Source organism: Scyliorhinus torazame, chromosome 29 (genome assembly GCF_047496885.1).
Source record: "Scyliorhinus torazame isolate Kashiwa2021f chromosome 29, sScyTor2.1, whole genome shotgun sequence".
Taxonomy (NCBI): Eukaryota; Metazoa; Chordata; class Chondrichthyes; order Carcharhiniformes; family Scyliorhinidae; genus Scyliorhinus; species Scyliorhinus torazame.
The window spans coordinates 36,587,813-36,612,296 of record NC_092735.1 but is presented as its reverse complement, the minus strand read 5'-3'; the positions used below and the strand labels follow the sequence as shown (position 1 = coordinate 36,612,296).

Below are 24,484 nucleotides of genomic sequence, written 5' to 3'. Positions count from 1 at the left end.
TGGGAACCGCAGTTCTCCACGCATGCGCAAGGCGCCTGCCTCCGCGGGGGGGGGGGTGGGAGTGGGAACGGGGCAGGATGGGCGGGACGTTACGCAATGATTGACGGCGACCTTCAACAATCGGACGTCGAGGCTGCAATGAGGTCAGGTGGGAAGGCGGGGGATTGGAGATGAGTGACACCCATTTCAGCCAATAGCGTGGGGCGGGGGGGGTGGGGTGCGGGCCCCGCTGACGGACACGGCGGACAGCCAGTGGCGTGGCATAACCCCGCTGATGGACGTCAGCCCGACCAATCGGCTGCTGAGTAGGGGTGCGGCCGGGCGGGTGACGACCAATAGCAGGGTTCCGAGCGGGCAGAGGGGGCGGCGCCGCGCCGGCTGCAGGAGTTTGTGTTGTTGTTGTTGTGATGCGCGGCCGGAAAGTTTTCCGGCCCATTCCTTCCCCGCGCCCGTGCTGCCGACTGAGGAGAGAGGATTCCTGAGGAGAAACAGCGGGATCGGAGGCCCCCGGAGTCAATGGGATAACCGGGAGCGCGGCGGCGGACAGAGTTCCAGAAGATTCTGCGGGAGCCGCGGTGAGGCTGAGGGCAGTTTGTTTGTGAAGAGTTGGAGCCCCCCTCCCCCCCAACTGTCACCCCCCGCCCCCCCCCCCCCACTGCCCCCCCCCGCCCCCCCCACTGCCACCCCCCCAACTGTCACCCCCCGCCCCCCCCCACTGCCCCCCCCCGCCCCCCCCACTGCCACCCCCCCAACTGTCACCCCCCGCCCCCCCCCCCCACTGCCCCCCCCCCGCCCCCCCCACTGCCACCCCCCCAACTGTCACCCCCCCGCCCCCCCCCACTGTCACCCCCCCGCCCCCCCCCACTGCCACCCCCCCGCCCCCCCCCCACTGCCACCCCCCCAACTGTCACCCCCCCCGCCCCCCCCCAACTGTCACCCCCCCCGCCCCCCCCACTGCCACCCCCCCAACTGCCACCCCCCCCAACTGTCACCCCCACTGCCACCCCCCAACTGTCACCCCCCCCGCCCCCCCCACTGCCACCCCCCCCAACTGCCACCCCCCCAACTGTCACCCCCACTGCCACCCCCCCAACTGTCACCCCCACTGCCACCCCCCCCACTGCCACCCCCCAACTGTCACCCCCCCGCCCCCCCCACTGCCACCCCCCCAACTGTCACCCCCCCGCCCCCCCCCACTGCCACCCCCCCAACTGTCACCCCCCGCCCCCCCCCACTGCCACCCCCCCCGCCCCCCCCACTGCCACCCCCCCAACTGTCACCCCCCCGCCCCCCCCACTGCCACCCCCCCAACTGCCACCCCCCCAACTGTCACCCCCACTGCCACCCCCCAACTGTCACCCCCCCGCCCCCCCCACTGCCACCCCCCCCCCCGCCCCCCCCACTGCCACCCCCCCCACTGCCACCCCCCAACTGTCACCCCCCCGCCCCCCCCCCACTGCCACCCCCCCAACTGTCACCCCCCCCGCCCCCCCCCCACTGCCACCCCCCCCAACTGTCACCCCCCCCGCCCCCCCACTGCCACCCCCCCAACTGTCACCCCCCCCCGCCCCCCCCACTGCCACCCCCCCAACTGTCACCCCCACGCCCCCCCCCACTGCCACCCCCCCAACTGTCACCACCACCGCCCCCCCCCACTGCCACCCCCACCCCCCACCCCAACTGTCACACCCCTGCCCCCGCCCCTCCACTGCCACCCCCACCCCCCCACTGCCACCCCACCCCCACTGCCACCCCCCCAACTGTCACCCCCACCGCCCCCCCCACTGCCACCCCCCCAACTGTCACCACCACCGCCCCCCCCCACTGCCACCCCCACCCCCCCCACTGCCATCCCACCCCAACTGTCACACCCCTGCCCCCCGCCCCTCCACTGCCACCCCCACCCCCCCACTGCCACCCCACCCCCACTGCCACCCCCCCAACTGTCACCCCCACCGCCTCCCCCACTGCCACCCCCCCACTGCCATCCCCACACTGCCACCCCCACACCCCCACTGCCAACCCCACCACCCCTCTGCCCCCCCAACTGCCATACCTGCCCCCCACTGCCATCCCCACACTGCCACTCCCACCCCCTCTGCCATTTCCACCCCCCTCTGCCACCCCCACACCCCCTGCCACTCCCCCCACCTCTCCCCCCCACCTCCCCTCCCCCCCCACCTCCCCTCTCCCCCCCCACCTCCCCTCTCCCCCCCCCACCTCCCCTCTCCCCCCCCACCTCCCCTCTCCCCCCCCACCTCCCCTCTCCCCCCACCTCCCCTCTCCCCCCCACCTCCCCTCTCCCCCCACCTCCCTCTGCCACCCCCCACCCCCTGCCACCCCCGCCCCCAACTCCCACCCCCTGCCACTCCCACACTGCCACCCCTACCCACCTCTGCCACCCACACACTGCCCCCCACCCCCCTCTGCCACCCCCCACCCCCCTCTGCCACCCCCACCCCCCTCTGCCACCCCCACCCCCCTCTGCCACCCCCACCCCCTCTGCCACCCCCACCCCCTCTGCCACCCCCACCCCCCTCTGCCACCCCCACCCCCCTCTGCCACCCCCACACCCTCTGCCACCCCCACACCCTCTGCCACCCCCACCCCCCTCTGCCACCCCCACCCCCTCCTGCCACCCTCACCCCCTCTGCCACCCCCACCCCCTCTGCCACCCCCACCCCCTCTGCCACCCCCACCCCCTCTGCCACCCCCACCCCCCTCTGCCACCCCCACACCCTCTGCCACCCCCACACCCTCTGCCACCCCCACCCCCCCACTGCCACCCCCTCCCCCTCTGCCACCCCCTCCCCCTCTGCCACCCCACTGCCATCCCCACGCTGCCACCACACCCACCCTCTGTCACCCCACCACCCTCTCACCACCACCCCCTCTGCCACCCTCACACTCCCACCCCCTGCCACCCCCACACTGCCACCCGTCCCCCCAACTGCCACCCCACCCCCTCTGCCACCCCCACCTGCCACCCCCCTCTGCCATGCCCAGCCCACAACTGCCACCTAATCCCTCCCACTGCCACCCCCACCCTCCCTCTGCCACCCCACTCCCTCTGCCACCCCATTCCCCCAACTGCCACACCATTTTCCCCTCTCCCCCCCTCTGCCACCCCAATGGCACATCCACTCTCTCTCTGCCACCCTCACCCCCCCAACTGCCACCCCCACCCCTCAACTGCCACCCCCACTCCCCCTCTGCCACCCACTCTGCCATCCCCTCTCCCCTGCCACTCCCTTACCCCCCGCTAGCCCCTTCCCCCTGCTGTCCTCTTCACCTCTGCCACCCCCTTCCGCCCCCTACTCTCCCTGCCAATCCTTCCCCCTATGCCATCCCCTTCCCCCTCCGCCACCCCCTTCACCCCCACACTGCCACCCCCATTCCCCCCTCTGCCACTCTACCTCTGCCCCCCCAACTGCCACCCCCATTCCCCCCTCTGCCACCCCCCCTCTGCCACCCACACTGCCACTGCCACCCCCAACTACCATACCAATTCCCCCCTCTGTAATCCCCCCTCTGCCACCCACACACTGCACCCCATCTCCAACTGCCACCCCCACCCCCCTCTGCCACCCCCACCCCCCTCTGCCACCCCCACCCCCCCTCTGCCACCCCCACCCCCCACTGCAACCCCTCCCCTTGCCACCCCCTCCCGCCTCTGCCGCCCCCTTCCCGCCTCTGCCGCCCCCTTCCCGCCTCTGCCGCCCCCTTCCCGCCTCTGCCGCCCCCTTCCCCCCTCTGCCGCCCCCTTCCCCCCTCTGCCGCCCCCTTCCCCCCTCTGCCGCCCCCTTCCCCCCTCTGCCGCCCCCTTCCCCCCTCTGCCGCCCCCTTCCCCCCTCTGCCGCCCCCTTCCCCCCTCTGCCGCCCCCTTCCCCCCTCTGCCGCCCCCTTCCCCCCTCTGCCGCCCCCTTCCCCCCTCTGCCGCCCCCTTCCCCCCTCTGCCGCCCCCTTCCCCCCTCTGCCGCCCCCTTCCCCCCTCTGCCGCCCCCTTCCCCCCTCTGCCGCCCCCTTCCCCCCTCTGCCGCCCCCTTCCCCCCTCTGCCGCCCCCTTCCCCCCTCTGCCGCCCCCTTCCCCCCTCTGCCGCCCCCTTCCCCCCTCTGCCGCCCCCTTCCCCCCCTCTGCCGCCCCCTTCCCCCCTCTGCCGCCCCCTTCCCCCCTCTGCCGCCCCCTTCCCCCCTCTGCCGCCCCCTTCCCCCCTCTGCCGCCCCCTTCCCCCCTCTGCCGCCCCCTTCCCCCCTCTGCCGCCCCCTTCCCCCCTCTGCCGCCCCCTTCCCCCCCTCTGCCGCCCCCTTCCCCCCTCTGCCGCCCCCTTCCCCCCCTCTGCCGCCCCCTTCCCCCCTCTGCCGCCCCCTTCCCCCCTCTGCCGCCCCCTTCCCCCCTCTGCCGCCCCCTTCCCCCCTCTGCCGCCCCCTTCCCCCCTCTGCCGCCCCCTTCCCCCCTCTGCCGCCCCCTTCCCCCCTCTGCCGCCCCCTTCCCCCCTCTGCCGCCCCCTTCCCCCCTCTGCCGCCCCCTTCCCCCCTCTGCCGCCCCCTTCCCCCCTCTGCCGCCCCCTTCCCCCCTCTGCCGCCCCCTTCCCCCCTCTCCTCTGCCGCCCCCTTCCCCCCTCTGCCGCCCCCCTTCCCCCCCTCTGCCGCCCCCTTCCCCCTCTGCCGCCCCCTTCCCCCCTCTGCCGCCCCCCTTCCCCCCTCTGCCGCCCCCTTCCCCCCTCTCGCCCCTTCCCCCTCCCCCCTTCCCCCCTCTGCCGCCCCCTTCCCCCCTCTGCCGCCCCCCTTCCCCCCTCTGCCGCCCCCTTCCCCCCCTCTGCCGCCCCCTTCCCCCCTCTGCCGCCCCCTTCCCCCCTCTGCCGCCCCCTTCCCCCCCTCTGCCGCCCCCTTCCCCCCCCTCTGCCGCCCCCTTCCCCCCCCTCTGCCGCCCCCTTCCCCCCCTCTGCCGCCCCTTCCCCCCCTCTGCCGCCCCCTTCCCCCCCTCTGCCGCCCCCTTCCCCCCCTCTGCCGCCCCCTTCCCCCCCTCTGCCGCCCCCTTCCCCCCCTCTGCCGCCCCCTTCCCCCCCCTCTGCCGCCCCCTTCCCCCCCCTCTGCCGCCCCCCTTCCCCCCCTCTGCCGCCCCCTTCCCCCCCTCTGCCGCCCCCTTCCCCCCCCTCTGCCGCCCCCTTCCCCCCCTCTGCCGCCCCCTTCCCCCCCCTCTTGCCGCCCCCTTCCCCCCCTCTGCCGCCCCCTTCCCCGCCCTCTGCCGCCCCCTTCCCGCCCTCTGCCGCCCCCTTCCCGCCCTCTGCCGCCCCCTTCCCGCCCTCTGCCGCCCCCCTTCCCGCCCTCTGCCGCCCCCCTTCCCTGCCCTCTGCCCGCCCCCCTTCCCCCCCTCTGCCGCCCCCTTCCCCCCCTCTGCCGCCCCCTTCCCACCCTCTGCCGCCCCCTTCCCCCCTCTGCCGCCCCCTTCCCCCCTCTGCCGCCCCCTTCCCCCCTCTGCCGCCCCCTTCCCCCCTCTGCCGCCCCCTTCCCCCCTCTGCCGCCCCCTTCCCCCCCTCTGCCGCCCCCCTTCCCCCCCTCTGCCGCCCCCTTCCCCCCTCTGCCGCCCCCTTCCCCCCTCTGCCGCCCCCTTCCCCCCCTCTGCCGCCCCCTTCCCCCCCTCTGCCGCCCCCTTCCCCCCTCTGCCGCCCCCTTCCCCCTCTGCCGCCCCCTTCCCCCCTCTGCCGCCCCCTTCCCCCCCTCTGCCGCCCCCTTCCCCCCTCTGCCGCCCCCTTCCCCCCCTCTGCCGCCCCCTTCCCCCTCTGCCGCCCCCTTCCCCTCTGCCGCCCCCTTCCCCCCTCTGCCGCCCCCTTCCCCCCCTCTGCCGCCCCCCTTCCCCCCCTCTGCCGCCCCCTTCCCCCCCTCTGCCGCCCCCTTCCCCCCCTCTGCCGCCCCCTTCCCCCCTCTGCCGCCCCCTTCCCCCCTCTGCCGCCCCCTTCCCCCCCTCTGCCGCCCCCTTCCCCCCCCTCTGCCGCCCCCCTTCCCCCCCTCTGCCGCCCCCTTCCCCCCCTCTGCCCGCCCCCTTCCCCCCCCTCTGCCGCCCCCCTTCCCCCCCTCTGCCCGCCCCCTTCCCCCCCTCTGCCGCCCCCTTCCCGCCCTCTGCCGCCCCCTTCCCGCCCTCTGCCGCCCCCTTCCCGCCCTCTGCCGCCCCCTTCCCGCCCCTCTGCCGCCCCCTTCCCGCCCTCTGCCGCCCCCTTCCCGCCCTCTGCCGCCCCCTTCCCGCCCTCTGCCGCCCCCTTCCCCGCCCTCTGCCGCCCCCTTCCCGCCCTCTGCCGCCCCCCTTCCCGCCCTCTGCCGCCCCCTTCCCGCCCTCTGCCGCCCCCTTCCCGCCCTCTGCCGCCCCCTTCCCGCCCTCTGCGCCCCCTTCCCGCCCTCTGCCGCCCCCTTCCCGCCCTCTGCCGCCCCCTTCCCGCCCTCTGCCGCCCCCTTCCCGCCCTCTGCCGCCCCCTTCCCCGCCCTCTGCCGCCCCCTCCCCGCCCTCTGCCGCCCCCTCCCCCGCCCTCTGCCGCCCCCTCCCCCCGCCCTCTGCCGCCCCCTCCCCCGCCCTCTGCCGCCCCCTCCCCCGCCCTCAGCCGCCCCCTCCCCCCGCCCTCTGCCGCCCCCCTCCCCCGCCCTCTGCCGCCCCCTCCCCCCGCCCTCTGCCGCCCCCCTCCCCCGCCCTCTGCCGCCCCCCGCCCCTCTGCCGCCCCCTCCCCCGCCCTCTGCCGCCCCCCTCCCCCGCCCTCTGCCGCCCCCTCCCCCGCCCTCTGCCGCCCCCTCCCCCGCCCTCTGCCGCCCCCTCCCCCGCCCTCTGCCGCCCTCTCCCATGGCCCTCTGCTCCTCCTCCATGCTTCCTGCGCGGCACTCCCACGCCCCTGTCTGCCACTCTACGCTTCTGCCCATTGCCAGACCCTCTCGCTCCTCAGCCGCTGCCCAACCCCTCAAGAGACACCCCCCTGCCCCCATCCGCTGGAGATGGGTGGCTGCATAACCAAGTCCCTTACTGGTGCGTCTTGTTTATGCTGTTTTTTCACGCCGCAAGAAATGAGTTGACCTTGTGTTCTATGTGCTTCCAACTATTTTGATTAACATAAATAACCAAGTAAACTAAATGGAATGAAGCTGAGGGGCAAATTAAAGGGACAATCCCTTAAAGGGAAGCTTAAAACAAAAAGCGAATCACAAATGCGTCTTAAAACATCAAACCAAAATATGATTAACAGAGTCAGTAAGGCACCCCAGCCCCGGCGATGCAAAATGGGCACGGAAGGTCTCAAGGGTGCCACTGGACACCGCCTGCTTCCATACATCAAACATTTGTATTTTCAATCTTACGCGGGTTGGGAAGGAGGCAGAGGTACAGCGATTTGTACAAATTCCACCATTTAGACTATTTGGTTGAAAGGATAAACTGCAGAATTAATCCCGATGATGGCGTTGCACGTCTTAAAAGTAGCTGAGATTACGCAGCTGTTCATTTCAGTTCTGTCTGTCAGAGGGATTAATTTTTTTACTAAAAGGAAAGCCCATGAAACAAGTATTTAAACTTTTAACTGCATTTTCTTGGAATGTTGATGAAAGCTTTTGGGACACTGACCTTGGCTCACTGGGGTTCACTGTCACCTCTGAGTCAGCAGGTTGTGAATCGCCCTACCCTCGAAGCTTGGGCACATAATCTAGGATGACACAAAGTGTAAAACTGAGGGATTGCTGCAGTATCAGAGGTGTTGTCTTTTAGATAAGTCCTCCTGCATTGATGTTCAGGATCTCTTTAGAACTACGGATTTTGAAGCAGAGCAGGCGTGTAATAGCACCCAAGTCCACTAAAACAGTTTATCTGGTTGTATATCTTGTTGCTATTTTTGGCAGATTGAAATGTCTGTGCTTGAATTATAGATTTTGATAGAATGGATACGGAGAGAATGTTTCCTCTTGTTGGATAAGCATAACTCGAGGGCATCTATATAAGATGGGCATCATTTCAATAGGGAATTCGGAAGAAACTTCTTCACCCAGAGGGTGGCGAGAAAGTAAAATTTGCTACAGCAGAGAATTGCTTTTGGCAAGACCAACATTTGTTGTGCATCCTTATTGTTGTTGAACTGAATACCATTTCAGAGGACAGTTAACAGTCAACCACTTTGCTGTGGGCCTGGAGTCATGTGTAGGCCAGACCAGGTAAGGCTGACAGATCTCCTTCCCTAAAGTGAACCAGATGGGTTTTTACAGCAACCGACGATGGTTTATGGTCATCATTAGATTTTTAATTCCATGTTGTTCTTGTACTCCACTCCACTTTTATCGTCCACGTGTGGTGGGATTGAAACCCATGTCCCCAGAGCATTATCCTGGTGGTCTGGATTACCAATCCAGGTACCATACCACTACGGCACCACCTCCCCCTATTGAAGTAAATAGTACAGATGAAGGAGAAGAATAGATAGTTACAATGATAGATTTAGATGAGAAAAGATTGGAGGAGGCTCAAGTGGAGCATAAATGCCAGTGTGGATTGGTTGGGCTAAACAGCATGTTTCTGTTCCGTATGTTCTACGTAATCCTATGTGAAGTTTTTGCTGAGTTTCTCTGCATTACAATGGTGATTACACTTCAAAAAGTGCTCAATGGTAATGCAGCGCTTTGGGACATCCCAAAAGTGCAAGTGCTTTCTAAGCCTATGATGATACTTGCAAGTTCCAGCAATTAGCTGAAATCTACTTTTTGTCAGGTCCCTCGGTTACTATGGAAATGGCAGCTACTTGTGGCCTGGTAAATGTACCTAACTAATTGTGTTTAAGCATGTTTACAATTTGGGTAGAAGTATGTTAAATATTCAGATGCATGGGACTCCATACCATTGATTCCTGTCTTTATTGGAAAAAAAATAACTGCGAATATAATTAATAAAAGAAAAATATGGTTTCTTGTATAGAACACATGTCCGAGTAACCGGTCAGTCTTAAATGGTCCTCGGTAGAAATTTGAAATTCAAAGGTGCAGCGTGAAATCAGGAGATGAGCCTTCCCTTTCCTTGTGGACTCTTTCATTCTAAGGGGCCTACAAAGATTATCTACAAAGATGCATTGGTCCTTTCAACTTTTAAAAAGTGGGCAGCACGGTAGCATAAGTGGATAGCACTGTGGCTTCACAGCGCCAGGGTCCCAGGTTCGATTCCCGGCTGGGTCACTGTCTGTGTGGAGTCACGTTCTCCCTGTCGTGTTAAGAGAAAGATCATGTGGGCTGTGTCCTTATATATGGGTTGGTGTAATGCCCTCCTGTGGTAGTGTCACCTCTGTTCGGCAGCATGGTAGCACAAGTGGATAGCACTGTGGCTTCACAGTGCCAGGGTCCCAGGTTCGATTCCCCACTGGGCCACTGTCTGTGAGGAGTCTGCACGTTCTCCCCGTGTCTGTGTGGGTTTCCTCCGGGTGCTCCGGTTTCCTCCCACAGTCCAAAGACGTGTAGGTTAGGTGGATTGGCCATGATAAATTGCCCTTAGTCTCCAAAAAGGTTAGGAGGGGTTATTGGGTTACAGGGATAGGGTGGAAGTGAGGGTTTAATGTGGGTCGGTGCAGACTCGATGGGCCGAATGGCCTCCTTCTGCACTGTGTGTTCTATGTTCTATGTTCTATGTTCAACTTTTTAAAAATGTAAATTTAGAATAACTAATTAATTTTTTTCCAATTAAGGGCAATTTAGCGTGGCCAATCCACCTCCCCTGCACATCTTTTTGGGTTGTGGGGGTGAAATCCACGCAAACACGGGGAGAATGTGCAAACTCCACACGGACAGTGACCTCGAGCTGGGATCGAACCTGGGACTTCGGCGCCATGAGGCTGCAGTGCTAACCCACTGTGCCACCGTGCTGCCCTCTTTCAACTTTTTACATAAATCCTGCTCTTTCACATTACCAGATTTACTAACTCCTTTGAGTTTCTCGCTACTCTGTTGCTGGTCAAACTTTTTCTTATAATTCTCCACAAATAACAAGTTTTGCAGAGTTGAGGGACAAATTTATATGCCTGCAGGAGTGGAATGTATTCTCCCATTTATTACCAATAACAAACTTGCATTTATATTGCAGTATCAAAGGAAACACACCAAGGTGTTGCACACAAGTGGACTCACCAGAAAAATTAATCAAGCTAAAGAAGTCAATATTAGGAAATACATTCTAAGGAGAGTCTTCAAAGAGGGGAGAGAGGTAGAGATGCAGGAAGGTTTAGAGAGGGAATATATGTTTTAAAAAATAAACTTAGAGTACCCAATTATTTTATCCCCGCACCAGCCTCCCGAACACGCGTCGGAATGTGGCGACTAGGGGCTTTTCACAGTAACTTCATTTGAAGCCTACTTGTGACAATAAGCGATTTTCATTTCATTTTTCATTTCATTTCATTTTTTTACAATTAAGGGACAATTAAGCGTGGCCATTTCACTTACCCTGCACATCTTTGGGTTGTGGGGCTGGGACCCACGCAGACACGGGGAGAATGCAAACTCCACACAATGATCTGGGCTGCGATTGAACCCGGGTCCCCGGCGCAGGGAGGCAGCAGTGTTAATTACTGCGTCACTGTGCCGCTCTTGGTGCAGATACATTTGTCTTGAAATAGTAATTACTCTCCCAGCTTTGTCTGAATACAAGTTTAAAAAAAAAAAAAATGTATATTCTACTTGTTCATCTTTGGCCAGCTATCTTTCATGTCTTATTTTTAATTACTTTATCAGAGTTACAAAGCCAGAGCTCAGAGTGTGGATTGGGGAAATCCCTAATCCAGCTCCTTGCCTGCTCCAAAAACCAATTCAAATTGAATCCAATTCATGATCCTCATAAGAGAGACATACCAGATCCAGGCATTACACCTGACCTCATGCTCATCTTAGCCAAAATGCCGAGAAGCGATGCGAGCTACCTTTCATGATGTCCAGCAGTTCAGAAGACATTTTCCAGTTACTGTATATTTAACTAACTTGTCCCAAGATTAGTTTAGCTTTCTTGCTCATTATCATAGAATTTACAGTGCAGAAGGTTACTGCTTACAATGCAGAAGCATTACTCCTTAAATAATTACTTCTAGTTGTATATGTCTGCTACCGTACAACTATGTACTAATATAAATCTCAAAACTCTTTCTTGACTTGATAATTTTATAGCTTTCATATGCACATGTCAGATATACATGAAAATTGAGTCTTATTGCATGTTGCATTATTGTTAAACTTTTATCCAAGTTTCAATCCGACTAATTTTGACAACTGACTTGAATGGAAGCATTGATCTCCTTCATGGAATCCCTACAGTGCAGAAGGGGGCCATTTGGCCCATCAAATCTGCGCCAACCCTCTGAAAGAGCACCCTAACCTAGGCTCACTCTCCTGCCCTATCCCCGTAATCCCGCTGAACTGTTGGACACTAAAGGGCAACTTTATCGTGGCCAATCCACCTGCACATCTTTGGACTGTAGGAGGAAACTGGAGCACACGGAGGAAACCTACGCAGACACCAGGAGAATGTGCACACTCCATGTAGTCACCCAAGGCCAGAATTGAACCCGGGTCCCTGATGTTGTGAGGCAGCAGTGCTAATCACTGTGCCACCGTGCTGCCCTCTTTGCAGCTGAATAAATCGGGCGAATAAGAGAGAAACAATGAACAAACAATTTATTGGTCTGGGGCCTAAGCAGTCCTCGAGCTGTATTTTAATTTTACATTTTCTAAAGAAAAACTGGGTAAACTGGAGTTCAATTGATTCCATTGGTTTGAATTAAGGTTTTTGAAGTTGGAGCCTTTACAAAAAGTTATATGGAAGTCACATTGTGTACAGACAGAATTGATTCTGAGAATCAGATTAATCCCTTTTGTGGCTTTGGTTTGTAGCCAAGTGTAAACAGTGTTGGTCTGGAGAAACAGAAAGTGAAAGAAATTGAGTTCAGTAATAGGGTGTGGCTAAAGAAACATTAAACATAAAATAACATTCTAGAAAGAAACTGGAAACTGGCTGCAATTGGGTTCAAATTACTTTATCAGGATGGATTTATAGTTTTCTGTTTAAAGAGGTCCAGGGTCAATAATCCCAAACAAAATTCTAATCTTTGTATTGTTTGGAGCTTTAGGATTCAGTTTTAGCCAAGGTTTGTCCCAGTCTGAAATGGTGATCTGTCCTTAGCTGGGATTTAATAATTTGATTAAACATAATTTCATGTTGTCTCTTGGCTTATGTAATCTATTAGCATCCCTGCAAAACCTTGTCCCACATTCCCTTAACCATCTATAATTGTTTGTCCCAACGCACACCTCTGCTGCTCATTCTCCACCTTGGGTATTAGTTTCTACAGCAACTCTTTAGAACTTCCCAAAACCGCTCCCTCTCTCTCATCAACTCAGCCCGAGGAAGGAGCAGCGCTCCGAAAGCTAGTGACATCAAAACAAACCTGTTGGACTTTAACCTGGTGTTGTAAAACTTCTTACTGTTTCCTTTAGTTGGAATTGAACATATGATCATAGTACATACATTTTTATGCTTCCTTGAAATGTTGGTGGCAGCACCGCTGGCCAAGTGAGAAGATTATAATCTAAGTGTGGTGCTGTTTGCCTTTTGATTTTATTACCCTTAAGCTCTACTAAGTACTGTTCCTTTTAAAAAAAAAAAAAAATATTTACTTCAATGTGTGTGTCAGCCATGGCTCAGTTAGCAGCACTCTTTCCTATGGGTCAGAAGATTGTGGGTTTACCACAGAGACTTGAACACCAGAATCTTGGTTTGACATTCAAGAGCTGCAATTTTAAAAGGTGCTGTTTTTCGAGTGAGACATTTAACTGAGGCTCTTTTCGGTCGACATAGAAATGCTGGGGTGCCTATCCCCAATGTCCTTGCCTGATACTTGCAACTCGATCATCACAAAACAGATTATTTTGATGTTATTTCATTTCTGTTCATGGTAGTTTTCCGTATGCAGATTGGCTGCGTTTATTATGACAGTGAATTCAAAAATACTCCATTGACCAAAAGTGCTCTGGAATTTTATTTTTCTGTTCTTTCACGGATGTTGGCATTGCTGGCAAGGCCAGCATTTATTACCTGTCCCTGAGTGCCCATGAGAACGTGGTGGTAACCCACAACTTGCAATCGCTGAAGTCCACCTAGAGTAGGTGCACCCACAGTGCAGTTAGGAAGGATATTCCAGGATTTCGACCCAGTGAGTGTGAAGGAACAACATTATATTTCCAAGTCAGGATGGTGACTGACTTGGAGTGGAACTTGCAAGTGGTGGTAATGCGTCTACTGCCCTTGTCCTGTGTGGTAGAAGCCGCAGGTTTGGAAGGTGCTATCAAAGGAACCTTATAATAATCTTTATTGTCGCAAGTAGGCTTCCATTAACACTGCAATGAAGTTACTGTGAAAAAACCCTAGTCACCACATTCTGGTGCCTGTTCAGGTACACGGAGGGAGAATTCAGAATGTCCAAATTACCTAACAGCACGTCTTTCGGGACTTGTGGGAGGAAACCGGAGCACCCGGAGGAAACCCATGCAGACACGGGGAGAACGTGCAGACTCCGCACAGACAGTGACCCAAGCCGGGAATTGAACCTGGGACCCTGGCGCGGAGAAGCAACAGTGCTAACCACTGTGCTACCGTGCCGCCCTGCTGTAGTGCATCTTGTACTTGGCATACACTGCTGCTATGTGCCCTGGTAGAGGGAGTCGCAATTCTGGTGCCAATTAAGTGAGCTAGTTTGTTCTGGTTGTTAGAGCTGCACTTGTCCAGGGAATTGGAGACTATTCCTCCACACTCCTGACTTGTGCCATGTCAGTGGTGAACCACTTTGGGGAGTCAGGAGATGAGTTACTTGCTGCAGAATTCCCAGTCTCTGATCTGCTCTTGTAGCCAAAGTTTTTTTTATAAGGCTGGTCCAGTTCAGCTTTTGGTCAATGATAACCCCCCCAAGGATATTAATGGTGGGGGGAATTCAGCGATGTTAATGCCATGGGCAGATGGTTAAATTCTCTTTTGTTGGAGATAGCCATTGCATGGCACTTGTGTGACTTGTTGACTGTGCGCAAAGTTTATTTCAGCATCAGTGGCATTGCAAATAAAATTTAACAATGCGCAACCATCAGCAAAAATCTCCACTTCTGACCTCTGTTGAGGGAAGGTCATTGATTTGGGCTGAGGACATGTAGTGTCCTGTGGATTTGTAAGTACAAATGTTTTTTTTGAGTCGTTAATAAGCACAGAACATAGACTCCAATCCATTTTTGATACAAGACAGCCAAAGCATTTTCAAGTGAACATTTTGGCATTTTAATGGGACTCTTAAATTGACAAAATAACAGTGAATTATCTCGCTGTGTAATCTGCAGCTACTTTTGAACAATTGAAATTCTGTGAAGAAATTTGAACAAAGAAATGCCATTTTTAGATCTGTGTCAACCCCGCCACCCTCCATCCCACCAAACTGTCAGTGATTGGTGTTCGGACTTACTGAAACATTGTAATATTTCTGGTACACCAAGAACTTTGCTTTCAAAATTTCCATCTTGACCTCTGTGCACTCCTGCGTCAAGTATCTGCTCTATGCTGCTGCCATTGTTATAATTTGAAAGTTGGGTCAATTTGTGATTTTTGGCAGGTTTTAATTATTCCTTGCGCCAGTGTTGTTGCTAGGCTTACAGTATAAAAAGCACACAAAATAATCTTGTTGATTGGGGCTAAATATTGGCCAAGACACCAGGAGAAATTCCCTGTCTCAAAATAGCGGCTGAGGGATTTTTCGTGTCCACTTGAGGGGGCAGACTGGGCCTCGGTCCCCTGACGGTGCACCTTCAGCACTGCACTGGTGTCAGCCTCAATTATGGGTTCATGTCCCGGAAATGGGACTTGAATCTTCAACCCTGTATGGTCAATCAATAAAAATGATTGGATCTTATGACTTGGATCCAAGTCACAGAACAGCAATGTATTGTGAACCCTGGGGTGAATGTATATGGTAAATATATGTGTATTTCTCACTTGTGTAAATTTATGATTGCGTAGCTCCTAAAATGTGCTGCTCTATCTGGGTGAATGTGGATGGGGGACTTGTTTATTGCGTCAACCGTTTTAAAAACCTGATCGTTGTGAGATTGCCTTCTGCTCAGGTCAGAATTTCTTTTGAAGTATCTACTGATTTGCTTATTAAAGACTACAAACAGTCCTCAATCAATGCTTTGCTCAAGAGCCACTTAAGAATTCTGAGATACATTGCGATGGGATGTGCGACTGTGTCAATGAATTCCAGATTTCAGCAGTGCCCACCTTTGCCAAGTTGAGGGTAGTATTTCTGCAAAGGAATGGAAAATATGTATGACAAACTGTTTTATGTAATTTTATTTTAACAAGGCCTTTTCACCCCTCTGCATTCTTGGCTAATGCTCCCTTCATTTAACATTCTCTTACTTTCTTGCTGTACAATGTGAACAGTAGAAGAAACAACACTCAAATCCAGACAGGGTAACATTTCACAGCTGTTTGGTCACAGGCTCAGTCACATTGGTCCACCAATGATTTGCTGGAAATCACATGACAGGGATGAGGTTTATGTTTTGAACTTGTTTTTGAATTTAGTTGGGACTCAACTGAGAAAATGAGAAGCTGCCCAGCTCGCATTCTCCTTGCCAGAGATGGAGTGGTTAACAGTATCCAGCTAGGAATCCCGAGAGGCTGAGACCAGAATGATTGTTCTGACCAAAGACTCCTCCACAGCGAAACTTAGTTGGTGAGAATCTCCAGGTGTCTATTGAGATGTGCCTGCACACGAGAGAACCCCAAATCAACAGCGTCAAAACCCTGCAAACTTTATCCTCTTTTTAAAAAAAAAGTCTGCTCTTCAACTGCCCATCTCGCAGAGACCCTTACCTGTTTGTCCTTTGTTTGTTTGTGTGCCCGTGCTGGAGAATCTTTAAAAGGGATAGATAATTATATTTCCATATTACAATTTTGTGTTAACCAGTTCTTTCAGCTAGTTTCAAAAAAGAAGTTTCCTTTTATGATAAATCAATCATCCTGCTTTTATTGAAAGAAGCATGGTTCTGTCTCTTTTATTCTGGGTCTAACAGTAGGAAGGTACATAATTGGCCATTTTGGTGAGTGAATTAAACTTTTTTTTTTAATAAATATTTTATTGAAAATTTTTGGTCAACCAACACAGTACATTGTGCATCCTTTACACAACATTATTACAATACAAATAATAATGACCTTTTTATATAAACAAAAAACAACACATAAGTAAATATTAAATAACAAAAATGAAAACTAGCCCTAATTGGCAACTGCCTTGTCACAGGCTATACCCCCCCCACCCCCCCCCCCACCCCATCTCCCCCCCCCCCCCCCCCCCCAAGTCCTGGGCTGCTGCTGCTGCCTTCTTTTTTTCCCCATCTATCTTTCCGCAAGATATTCGACGAACGGTTGCCACCGCCTGGTGAACCCTTGAGCCGACCCCCTTAGGACGAACTTAATCCGCTCTAGCTTTATGAACCCCGCCATATCATTTATCCAGGTCTCCACCCCCGGGGGCTTGGCTTCTTTCCACATTAGCAATATCCTGCGCCGGGCTACTAGGGACGCAAAGGCCAAAACATCGGCCTCTCTCGCCTCCTGCACTCCCGGCTCTTGTGCAACCCCAAATATAGCCAACCCCCAGCTTGGTTCGACCCGGACTCCTACTACTTTTGAAAGCGCCTTTGTCACCCCCACCCAAAACCCCTGTAGTGCCGGGCATGACCAAAACATATGGGTATGATTCGCTGGGCTTCTCGAGCACCTCGCACACCTATCCTCCACCCCAAAAAATTTACTGAGCCGTGTTCCAGTCATATGTGCCCTGTGTAATACCTTAAACTGAATCAGGCTTAGCCTGGCGCACGAGGATGACGAGTTTACCCTGTTTAGGGCATCTGCCCACAGCCCCTCCTCAATCTCCTCCCCTAGCTCTTCTTCCCATTTCCCTTTTAGTTCGTCCACCATAGTCTCCCCTTCGTCCCTCATTTCCCGATATATATCCGACACCTTACCATCGCCCACCCATTTCTTTGAGATGACTCTGTCCTGCACCTCTTGTGTCGGGAGCTGCGGGAATTCCCTCACCTGTTGCCTCGCAAAAGCCCTCAATTGCATGTACCTGAATGCATTCCCTCGGGGCAACCCATATTTCTCGGTCAGCGCTCCCAGACTTGCGAACTTCCCATCCACAAATAGATCTTTCAGTTGCGTTATTCCTGCTCTTTGCCACATTCCATATCCCCCATCCATTCCCCCCGGGGCAAACCTATGGTTGTTTCTTATCGGGGACCCCCCCAATGCTCCGGTCTTTCCCCTATGTCGTCTCCACTGTCCCCAAATCTTCAGTGTAGCTACCACCACCGGGCTCGTGGTGTAGTTCCTCGGTGAGAACGGCAATGGGGCTGTCACCATAGCCTGCAGGCTGGTCCCCCTACAGGACGCCCTCTCTAATCTCTTCCACGCCGCTCCCTCCTCCTCTCCCATCCACTTACTCACCATTGAAATATTAGCGGCCCAATAATACTCACTTAGGCTCGGTAATGCCAGCCCCCCCTATCCCTACTACGCTGTAAGAATCCCTTCCTCACTCTCGGAGTCTTCCCGGCCCAAACAAAACCCATGATGCTCTTTTCTATCCTTTTAAAAAAAGCCTTCGTGATCACCACCGGGAGGCACTGAAACACAAAGAGGAATCTCGGGAGGACCACCATCTTAACCGCCTGCACCCTCCCTGCCATTGACAGTGCTACCATATCCCATCTCTTGAAATCTTCCTCCATCTGTTCCACCAACCGCGTTAAATTTAGCCTGTGCAATGTGCCCCAATTCTTAGCTATCTGGATCCCCAGGTAACGAAAGTCTCTTGTTACCTTCCTCAACGGTAGGTCTTCTATTTCTCTACTCTGCTCCCCTGGATGCACCACAAACAGCTCACTCTTCCCCATGTTCAATTTATACCCTGAAAAATCCCCAAACTCCCCAAGTATCCGCATTATTTCTGGCATCCCCTCCGCCGGATCCGCCACATATAGTAGCAGATCATCCGCATATAAAGATACCCGGTGTTCTTCTCCTCCCCTAAGTATTCCCCTCCATCTCTTGGAACCTCTCAGCGCTATCGCCAGGGGCTCAATCGCCAGTGCAAACAGTAATGGGGACAGAGGACATCCCTGCCTTGTCCCTCTATGGAGCCGAAAATATGCCGATCCCCGTCCATTCGTGACCACACTCGCCACTGGGGCCCTATACAACAGCTGCACCCATCTAACATACCCCTCTCCAAAACCAAATCTCCTCAACACCTCCCACAGATAATCCCATTCCACTCTATCGAATGCTTTCTCGGCATCCATCGCCACTACTATCTCCGTTTCACCCTCTGGTGGGGCCATCATCATTACCCCTAACAGCCTCCGTATATTCGTGTTCAGCTGTCTCCCCTTCACAAACCCAGTTTGGTCCTCGTGAACCACCCCCGGGACACATTCCTCTATTCTCATTGCCATTACCTTGGCCAGGACCTTGGCATCCACATTTAGGAGGGAAATTGGTCTGTAGGACCCGCATTGTAGCGGATCCTTTTCCTTCTTTAAGAGAAGCGATATCGTTGCTTCAGACATAGTCGGGGGCAGTTGTCCCCTTTCCTTTGCCTCGTTAAAGGTCCTCGTCAGTACCGGGGCGAGCAAGTCCAAATACTTTCTGTAAAATTCAACTGTGAATCCGTCCGGTCCCGGGGCCTTTCCCGTCTGCATGTTCCTAATTCCTTTCACCACTTCTTCTACCGTGATCTGTGCTCCCAGTCCCACCCTTTCCTGCTCTTCCACCTTGGGAATTTCCAGCCGATCCAAAAAATCCATCATTCTCTCCCTCCCATCTGGGGGTTGAGCTTCATACAATTTTTTATAAAATGTCTTGAACACCTCATTCACTCTCTCCGCCCCCCGCTCCATCTCTCCTTCCTCATCCCTCACTCCCCCTATTTCCCTCGCTGCTCCCCTTTTCCTCAATTGGTGTGCCAGCAATCTGCTCGCCTTCTCCCCATATTCATACTGTACACCCTGCGCCTTCCTCCATTGTGCCTCTGCAGTGCCTGTAGTCAGCAAGTCAAATTCCACATGCAGCCTTTGCCTTTCCCTGTACAGTCCCTCCTCCGGTGCTTCCGCATATTGTCTGTCCACCCTCAAAAGTTCTTGCAGCAACCGCTCCCGTTCCTTACTCTCCTGCTTCCCTTTATGTGCCCTTATTGATATCAGCTCCCCCCTAACCACCGCCTTCAATGCCTCCCAGACCACTCCCACCTGAACCTCCCCATTGTCATTGAGTTCCAAGTACTTTTCAATACATCCCCTCACCCTTAGGCACACCCCCTCATCCGCCATTAGTCCCATGTCCATTCTCCAGGGTGGGCGCCCTCCTGTTTCCTCCCCTATCTCCAAGTCTACCCAGTGTGGGGCATGATCCGAAATGGCTATAGCCGTATATTCCGTTCCCCTCACCTTCGGGATCAATGCCCTACCCAACACAAAAAAGTCTATGCGCGAATAGACTTTATGGACATAGGAGAAAAACGAGAACTCCTTACTCCTAGGTCTACTGAATCTCCACGGGTCCACACCTCCCATCTGCTCCATAAAATCCTTAAGCACCTTGGCTGCTGCCGGCCTCCTACCAGTCCTGGACTTCGACCTATCCAGCCTTGGTTCCAACACCGTGTTAAAGTCTCCCCCCATTATCAGCTTTCCCGTCTCTAGGTCCGGGATGCGTCCTAGCATTCGCCTCATAAAGTTGGCATCATCCCAGTTCGGGGCATACACGTTTACCAAAACCACCATCTCTCCCTGTAATTTGCCACTCACCATCACGTATCTGCCCCCGTTATCCACCACTATAGTCTTTGCCTCGAACATTACCCGCTTCCCCACTAATATAGCCACCCCCCTGTTTTTCGCATCCAGCCCCGAATGGAACACCTGCCCCACCCATCCTTTACGCAGCCTAACCTGGTCTATCAGTTTCAGGTGCGTTTCCTGTAACATAACCACATCTGCTTTAAGTTTCTTAAGGTGTGCGAATACTCGTGCCCTCTTTATCGGCCCGTTGAGCCCTCTCACGTTCCACGTGATCAGCCGAGTTGGGGGGCTTCCCACCCCCCCCCCCCCCCCCCCCCCCCTTGCCGGTTAGCCATCATCTTTTTCCAGCTTCTCACCCAGTTCCCACGCAGCTGTATCTCCCCCAGGCGGTGCCCCCCCGCCCATCCTCTCCCGTACCCACTCCCCCCTTTCCCCAGCAGCAGCAACCCAGTAATTCCTCCCTCCCACCCCCCCGCTAGACCCCCCGCTAGCGTAATTACTCCCCCCATGTTGCTCCCAGAAGTCAGCAAACTCTGGCTGACCTCGGCTTCCCCCCGTGACCACGGCTCGCACCGTGCGACGCCCCCTCCTTCCTGCTTCTCTATTCCCGCCATAATTATCATAGCGCGGGAACCAAGCCCGCGCCTCTCCCTCGGCCCCGCCTCCCATGGCCAACGCCCCATCTCCTCTCCCTCCCCACCTCCCCCCATCACCACCTGTGGGAGAAAGAAAAGTTACCATACCGCAGGATTAGAACATAAAACCCCTCTTCGCCCCCCCCATTCGCCCCATCACTTTGTCCAAAGGTTCTTTTTCATAATCCACTCATTCCAGTTTTTCTTCTACAATAAAAGTCCACGCTTCATCCGCCGTCTCAAAGTAGTGGTGCCTCCCTTGATATGTGACCCACAGTCTTGACGGTTGCAGCATTCCAAATTTTATCTTCCTTTTGTGAAGTACCCGCCTTGGCCCGATTAAAGCCCGCCCTCCTTCTCGCCACCTCCGCACTCCAGTCTTGATAAACGCGGATCACCGCGTTCTCCCATTTACTACACCGAGTTTTCTTCGCCCATCTAAGGACCATTTCTCTATCCTTAAAACGGAGGAATCTCACCACTATGGCTCTGGGAGTTTCTCCTGCTCTCGGTCCTCGCGCCATCACTCGGTATGCTCCCTCCACCTCCAACGGACCCGTCGGGGCCTCCGCTCCCATTAACGAATGCAGCATCGTGCTCACATATGCCCCGACGTCCGCCCCCTCCACACCTTCAGGAAGGCCAAGAATCCTCAGGTTGTTCCTCCTTGCGTTGTTTTCCAGTGCCTCCAACCTCTCCACACATCGTTTCTGGTGTGCCTCCTGTATCTCCGACTTCACCACCAGGCCCTGTATATCGTTCTCATTCTCGGCTGCTTTCGCCTTCACGACCCGAAGCTCCTGCTCCTGGGTCTTTTGTTCCTCCTTTAGCCCTTCGATCGCCTGTAGTATCGGGGCCAACAACTCTTTCTTCATTTCCTTTTTTATCTCCTCCACGCAGCATTTCAAGAACTCTTGTTGTTCAGGGCCCCATATGAAACTGCCACCTTCCGACGCCATCTTGGTTTTTGCTTGCCTTCCTTGCCGTTGTTCCAAAGGATCCGCTGCAATCCGGCCACTTTCCTCTCCTTTTTCCATCCGTGTCCAGGGGGAACACCCTCCTGGTTTACCGCACGGTGTTTTTAGCCGTTAAAATTGCCGTTGGGGCTCCTATCAAGAGCCCAAAAGTCCGTTTCACAGGGAGCTGCCGAAACGTGCGACTCAGCTGGTCATCGCCGCATCCGGAAGTCCGTGAATTAAACTTTTTAACTAATGGTGCGACCTGTGGAGTAGTGGGGCTAAATAAAATGTGCACTCCTCCCACCCTGGTCATAGGAGTGCAGTGGTGAAGCATGAAAGTAACTTGGTGTGAGTTAAAATATGTGTGGTAGAGTTTTGGATGAGCTCAAGTTTATGGAGGGTGGTGGATTAAGTTGTACAAAAGATGTACTTATGTTTTCTTACCGAAGTTATGTTGAGTGTACAGCACAGAATCAGCCATTCGGCATTTATGTTCCACATGGATCTCCTTCATCCACTCTTCACTTTGTCCTATCAACATATCTATTACTCCGAATTAATTGTTTGGTCAGAGGACTGTACAAATTGTAAAGTGCTTATTGATTCAGCTCCCAGGTCAAAGCACCTATCGTTAACCAGCTTTTTTCTCTCCCCTCTGTCTTGGTTATCGGAATGGTTATCATTCTGTAACGTATTGTAAAGCCATGTCGTCTGTATGCACTGACTGCAGGTTTTTAATTTGTTAAAATAGAATTTTTCCTGTTCAGAAAACAATTGCAAACTTGCAACTCCAGCCATCACAAAATAAATGATGGTGCTAGTTTGTTAGCATTTAGTCCATAAAGGTGCAGTTACAATACAATGATCAGCTATTTTGTTTGTTGACCTTGCCTTGTTTCATTGGCAGTGGAGATGAATTTTTCTATGGATCTTGTGGATTCCTAGTATGTTTGCAGCCTTTGATCCACTTTAATTGTTATTATCCATCACTGGAAAGGTAGTTGTAAGGAAAGTAGGTGTGGGTAGAATTGCACTCTTCCTTAAATCTAATTAGCAACATAAGAGTACATTTTAACTCAACCTCTTCCCAGCACTGGCACTTAATTTCACCTCACCCTATACCTTCAGATGAACTCTGATATAGGTCAAAAGGCATCTTGTACATTTCAAATCGGCATAATATCACTCACCATCCTGACTTGGAACTACACCGCCTGCCGTTCCATCACTGTCGCTGAGTCAATATTTCTTTTCTAGCAGCATTGCTGATGTTCCACCATCACATGGACTGCAACGGTTCAAGAAGGCAGCTCACCACCACTTTCTCAAGGGCAATTAGGGATTGGTAATAAACACTGAAATAGCCAGCAACACACCCACATACCATGAACAATTTTTTTTTTTAAAGTTGAAATTTTGCAGCTTTAAAAATGCACTTCCCTGAAATGATAGTGAAAGCATCAAGTGACATCTTAACAGCTTGCGTAATAAGTGTTATGTGTACATCTACTGAAACTGCTTCCCAAACTCTTTCTCACTGTGACTCCATTTTGAAGCTTGAAAATTGCCATTATGTGGGCCAGATGGGGCTGTTGAGCTGTGAAAAGGAGTTGGGGAGTGGAGTTGGTAGCGTGTGTTTTGATCTGCTTAGATTTTAGAAATATTTCACCTTTTCAATGGCATTATTTGGAATAAGAATCAGGCCTCCGAGATCAATCAGTTAGGTCATGCCCTCCAATGGGGAACTAAAGGGGCCCCCAGCTGCCAGCACGCCTCATCTCAACAGCAATTATGTCTAGAAGCTCATGATCCCAAATCCTGTCTTCTTACCCCACTGGGGCTTGCGACCCACAGTTTTGCAAACCTGCACTAAAACATATCATGCGGCTTCACAGCGCCAGGGTCCCAGGTTCGATTTCCAGCTGGGTCACTGTCTGTGCGGAGTCTGCACGTTCTCCCCATGTCTCTGTGGGTTTCCTCCGGGTGCTCCGGTTTCCTCCCACAGTCCAAAGACGTGCAGGTTAGCATTGGACATGCTAAATTGCCCTTGGTGTCCAAAAAAGGTTAGGAGGGTTATTGGGTTACAGGGATAGGGTGGAAGTGAGGACTTAAAGTGGGTTGGTGCAGACCCGATGGGCCGTGGCACGTGGCACAATAGTTAGCATTGCTGCCTCCGGCGCTGAGGACACGGGTTCGAATCCCGGCCCTGGGTCACTGTCCGTGTGGAGTTTGCACCTTCTCCCCGTGTCTGCGTGGGTTTCGCCCCACAACCCAAAGATGTGCAGGATAGGTGGATTGGCCACGCTAAATTGCCCCTTAATTGGAAAAAAATAATTGGGTACTCTAAATTTATATGTAAAAAAAGAACATGACGTGGATTTTAATTTTTTTGCCCGCCCCCCCCCCCCCCTCGAGTTCTGCAAAATCTAACATTTAGAAGTTAGTGTGTGGGCAGTAACTTAATTACTTAATGGTACCTCTTGTGATTATAACACAAGATTTACTAGCAAAATATAGTTTTCCCCTCTGCTATGGGACTTTCTAGTTGATAGTAATGTTGGGATAATGAGCTTCACAGCACACCGCCCTTGTGTCCTAACACCTGCTGCTTGCTTTGTTGTTCAGGTCACCTGTCTGTCTCCCTCTTGTTTCCTATTTGGTTTGTTAATGGCGAAGAACATTTGTTGATGTCAGATAAAAAGATTATTTCGAGCTCTCAGTCTGACCCTTAGGGTGTGGAGTTTCATTTGATGGCTGCTACTGTTATTGTTGTCCATTTCCTGCTGTAGTTTAATAGTGTATTTCGGCTCGAACGTCTTTGTCCTTCTCAGTTGTGAATGTCGTTAATTAGGTCCTGGAGTATTGGCTTCATGCTTGGTGGCTTGTTTTCAGTGTCTCACCCTTTTTATTTGTTGCGGGGATGTGGGCGTTGCTGGTGGGGCCAGCATTTGTTGCCCATTTCTAAATACCCTTGCACTGAGCGGTTGCTTTCAG

General features: G+C 54.6%; 1 protein-coding gene across 5 annotated transcripts in view; it reads left to right on the top strand.

Moving 5' to 3' along the window:
* Nucleotides 1-391: 391 nt before the first annotated feature.
* Nucleotides 392-24,484, top strand: part of LOC140404059 (trinucleotide repeat-containing gene 6B protein-like) — a 235,842-nt gene continuing 211,749 nt past the window's right edge. For 3 of the 5 annotated variants that reach the window (XM_072492419.1, XM_072492416.1, XM_072492415.1), the window contains exon 1: nucleotides 393-575. The gene's annotated coding sequence lies outside the window, so the exon portion shown is untranslated. Of the gene's footprint in view, nucleotides 576-24,484 lie in introns of all 5 variants that reach the window. The other 2 variants (XM_072492420.1, XM_072492421.1) reach the window with 2 other exon arrangements.